Below are 5,372 nucleotides of genomic sequence, written 5' to 3'. Positions count from 1 at the left end.
GGTTTATGTATTTCAAAAGGACTGTCTTTTGTAGAAAGAGTATTTCAAAAATCACTCACATGCTTTGTAGTTGTCGAGTAGAACGTAAACTCTCGAATAACACCGAAAATCTTACAACAAATGTATGCAACACATTCTTTTATTTTGAAGAAATCAGTTAAATAAAATAATTAAAAATACCGAAACATTTTATTTTCTCAAACAAAACAAATCACACACATTCCAATGTTTGTATGCCCAATTGAAAATCAAATCGTTGATGACATTTTCGTCGACGATTCGTTGACGAAATCTATGAAATTGTCATGTACGACAACTTGCATGACCATGTCTTGCAATTTGTCTTGGCAACAAACTCAAAAAAATTCTCAAAAAAGAGAGCTTTGAAATAATTGTACATATACATATTTATGAAGATATTAAATTTTCTATTTGTAATAAATTTAAGATTGTGAAATCATAAAATTTGGAAGCCGCGTCACAATGTATACAATTATTATTTATGGAAAGTGCATTAACTAAAATCGGTAAGTAACAATAAGTAGATTAAAATGCATAAAAACTAATTGTGTTTGTTCTTTAAATACGTGTATTTAGGTTGAAGGCATGGCGAACTTTGAAAATCGCGATATGAAGCACATGGTATATGGTAAGATTTTCGAATATATTAGTGGTTATTTTCAACAGTCATTTATAATCTCTTTTTTGCAGAATCCACAAGGTGAAGGAGATCGCCCCTTCAGTTGGCTGGGGAAAGAAATAAGGCGTGGTAAAGCTGGAAGAAAGTGGTGACATGCAGAACATCCGGGAATTAAGTATAATTAATTTAAGATAAAATTTTTAGACATAATGTATTTTATAATTTAATAAAAAATTACACAAGGCAACAAAATGAACTTGTCTTTAGTAGGGTCGTTAATGACAAATAGCAAGACAATGTCTGCAAAGCAGTCGTCAACGAAATAACGGGTTTTTTGTCTTCCAAGTCGTCATCGACGACAGCTTCGCTTACCTTGTCGCCCATGTTGTCGTGCATGAATACTCGGACACTTGTGTGAAAAAGTCGTCAACGATTCCAAAGGGCTGTCTGCAAAGGGTCGTGAACGAATTGGAAATGTCGTGCACGATTCATCAATGTTGTCTTAAAGACACTTTCTATTGGGTGTATAATATACATATTGTATGTATAATATACATATACATATATACATTGTATATGCCCCCATACCAGTTGCTTATATTAGGTCTGTACGATAACCCAAAAGTTTGTACAAATTTGTAAAAACTTTTACAAAATGCTGTTCGATAACAAACTTAAAAGTAAAGTAAAAGAGAGCGAATTTGGAGAGAATTGTGAGAGAGTTTTGGAGACTTTTGTTACTGAGAACTTACAAGTTTTTGCAAGCAAAATTTTCCTTGTAAGAATTTGCAAGTTTGATCAGCTGATTTAAATTCGAATGTTTTGTGGCGGCCTTTGCAATTCTTGGCAAAATAATTACAAGATAAAAAAGAGAAGAGATAACTAAGTAAATTACGGAAAACGACTTAGTTTGTAAAATAACTTATTTTGTAGTTTGTGTTGATTGTTTTATTTCTAAGGTATCAAATCCCAGCAAAAAGCGGCGCATCCATGGAGTAGGAGGAACACTATGCGGGCGGCCAGCCGTTAATTTATGATATGGAAAGAGAATTATTTTTGTAGCAATGGATAATCAAACAATTTTGTAAAAAAATCTTCGATTGTTAAATTAAATCTTATCCGATAACTTTTGGTTTGTCAAATCAGCTGACTTCTTGCAAGTTTTTGCAAGTTGTTGTTCGATAACATTCTGCAAATTTTTATCTTCGAAAGAGTAAAATAAGTGGAGAGACGTTACTGAGAACTTGCTGAGTACTTGCAAGTATTTTTTACTTGCGAAGTTATCGTACAGACCTATTAGTTGTGTCCTTTTACTTTTACAGTAATAATTATTCAGTAAGAGTAAGAGAGATTTTACTCTTTGATACGAAAATAGAGTAAAAAGTAAAAAGACAGCATTTAGTAAACTTTAGCAAGATAACAGGTGATAACCAAAACAAAAACATTGGCGCCAATGCATGAAAGAAAAATTAACTCCAAAGCAATGAAACAGTTCTTCAAATTTAAGCAAAATAAATAAAAAATAATTAATATATTTATAAAATAATCAATTAATATTGCTGAATTGTAATATTTATAGTATTTTTCCACAAAAATAAGATAAACATTAAGATAAACGTTGAAAAATACAACATATGGGTAGGGTACCAAACACAAGAGAACAATGTTTATCACAGTTACATATCGAGTAGCAAACATAACAATGAAATAAAAACGATAAAGGTACTAACGGAAACATCAAGAAACTACACCAAAAATGTTTTTCGCTACTGTCGTCAATTCAATCGCTAATAATATTATTAACGATATTCCAAATCGAAGGTTTTCCTGCCACAAACTGATCGAAGAATGTTTCGTTTTCAATTTATTCTCGTGTATCGTTCTCGAATAAAATATCCGCAAAACTATCGAGAACCATTCGAAAACGGATCGTTTGCGATAGCAATGGTATGGGGGGATGTTTTGAAGCACACATTCATGGCGCTAAAAATTTGACAGCAAATGAAGACTACGGCCTGAATTCGCCTTTTGAATCACCTTATTAAATTCGCCATGGTTAAATGTGCAAACGAGCTCACAGAACGATCAGTTGTGGCAATATTGATTAAAAAATGGGAGAAAATTGCAAAAGATTCCCAAAAACTAACGGTACTATTGCAACATATAAAGTGAACGCAGGCTTTTTGCTTCTCTAATTTGGCAGTTGTAACACTCATATACCGTTATCTTCGTAATAGTAATGTATTTTCCAGACTTTTTCTTTTTATTCTTGTACTAAAGAGTGCGAATAAAATATTTATGAAAGAAAAATTGTTCTCATTTACCAATTTATGTAATGTTTTAGTCATGGTGTATTAATATAAGGCGTTTGCATGAATTACAACAACTAACAATTTTACAATAACAACATAATTTTATGGGAACTAAATGTCAATGGCAACGTTTGAGTACTAGGGCCTTTCCAAAATAGTTCAGAAAAATTTACAAGAAATAAATAAAAATATTTAAAATTTAATTCTAATTGGCATCGAAATTACTCTATACATAATGTGATACATTCTACACTTCATATATTTATTGTGCGGCACTGAATAGAACAGATTGGACATCTATTTATTAAATTTTAGAATATTCGGGGTAGATCCTAATATTTTCTGACAATTCAGTTTATAAAAAAAATTTCAAAGCCGTATGATTGTCACTTAAGGCCTGGGTACATAAGCTGCCTCGCCTGCTTACCTTACTTGCTTCTGATAAAAGAATAAGCCAGTAAGGAAAGGATCAAAGTTTGGCGGGGCCGACTATATGATACCCTACACCACTGTGAATAAGTAAAATATATATGGGAGCTAAATTCAAATGTGAACAGATTACGATATTATTTGGCACATACATATATTTCTAGACCAAACACCGTCACACATTCCAAATTTCATCAAAATTAAACGTATTAAACGTCTTTGGTGCATCAAATATCTTAAATCGGGCGAAAATATATATGGGAGCTATATCCAAATCCGAACCGATTTCCATAAAATTTGGCACTCTTATTTCTAGACGAAATTCCGTCACACATTACATATTTCATGGAGATCGGACATATATAACGTCCCAGCAAAAATTTGGTAAGCACATGTCATTACTTGATGCATTACCGAGTAATTAGTTCTTATTACACTCCGCATTATCAGGTAGTGCATATATAATGGTTTACACATAACTGCTTACTTCCTTACCTACTACTTACTTACTAAGGAATAAGTACGGTGGTACAGAGCTAGTGTGCCCGACTACAAATCCTAGGTTTGTGTGTTCAAAGCTCACCGTCGGCATGGGAGTTTTTTGTTGACAAAATTACGAAGAAATGTTGATGTACATGGATGTTTTTAAACAACCCTTACTATTTGTATGAGTAGCCTAGTATGTAGTGTGTTTGGCTAGAAATCAGAAGTTCATGTGTTCGACACCAGCAGGGAGCGGAATAAAAGAAACAGAAGAAATAAAAACAAAAAATAACTGGAGTGTTGAATTTGAATATAATTTCACCCCAATTGTTCTAAAAAAAGAACATAGGCTTTTTAGTTTTTTTTTTAACTACTGGTAAGTGGTTAAATATGTACTTAAAAAAATAATGAAAAAATAAATCAGTAAGTCTTGCACCAAATACCAAAAATCGGCCAAAAATATATATGGGAGCTATATCCAAATCTGAACCGATTTTGATATTATTTGGCACACTTATTTCTAGACCAAATTCCGTCCCACATACCAAATTTCATTGAGATCGGACATATATAACGTCATTCGTACACCAAATACCAAAAATCGGCCGAAAAATTATATGGGAGCTATATCCAAATCTGAACCGATTTTGATATAAATAGGCACATTTATCTATAGACCTAATTCCGTAACACATTCCAAATTTCATCAAAATTGGACAGATACAGCGTGTTTGGTGCATCAAATACTTCAAATCCGCCGAAAATATATATGGGAGCTATATCCAAATCTGAACCGATTTTAATATAATTTGGCACATTTATCTATAGACCTAATTCCGTAACACATTCCAAATTTTATCAAAATTGGACAGATACAGCGTGTTTGGTGCATCAAATACTTCAAATCGGCCGAAAATATATATGGGAGCTATATCCAAATCTGAACTGATTTCGATATAATTTGGCACATTTATCTATAGACCAAATTCCATCACACATTCCAAATTTCATAAAAATTGGACAGATACAGCGTGTTTGGTGCATCAAATACCTCAAATTGGCCGAAAATATATATGGGAGCTATATGCAAATCTGAACCGATTTTCACCAAAAGCAATAGCGTTCTTCATTAGGCTAAAAAAATGATTTTCCCCAATTTTGAGCCAAATCGAACAATAAATGCGAGCTGTACTTTGCGAACGGACGGACATGCATAAATCGACTCAGAAAGTGATTCTATACATAGGCATGTTACATACAACATGCACTAACAAATAATACCCTTACCACAGGGTGGTGTAGGGTATAAAAAGAAATGGGCAACCCAGTCCGAAATTTGCTCGGCCTTCTTCATTCTTTTATTTTTATTATGTCAGAAATGAAGTAGGAAAGCAAGGCAACCAGGCAAGGCAGCTTATGTACCCAGGCCTTTACACCTTATTTCACCATGGTTTTAGTGTCGTTTTTGAAAGGTAATAAGGTGAACGCAGATTTTCTGGGGTATGTAT

General features: G+C 33.0%; 1 long non-coding RNA gene across 1 annotated transcript; it reads left to right on the top strand.

The window, feature by feature from the left end:
* Positions 1–412: 412 nt before the first annotated feature.
* On the top strand, positions 413–1,025 carry LOC141392836 (uncharacterized). Its single transcript, XR_012409891.1, has 3 exons — positions 413–527; positions 598–649; positions 712–1,025. It is a non-coding gene; the product is annotated as an uncharacterized lncRNA (long non-coding RNA).
* Positions 1,026–5,372: the final 4,347 nt, after the last annotated feature.

The sequence above is a fragment of the Musca autumnalis genome, unplaced genomic scaffold (genome assembly GCF_047663935.1).
Source record: "Musca autumnalis isolate F117 unplaced genomic scaffold, ASM4766393v1 scaffold_2, whole genome shotgun sequence".
In the NCBI taxonomy this organism is placed as follows: domain Eukaryota; kingdom Metazoa; phylum Arthropoda; class Insecta; order Diptera; family Muscidae; genus Musca; species Musca autumnalis.
This window is presented reverse-complemented; position numbering and strand designations above follow the sequence as displayed.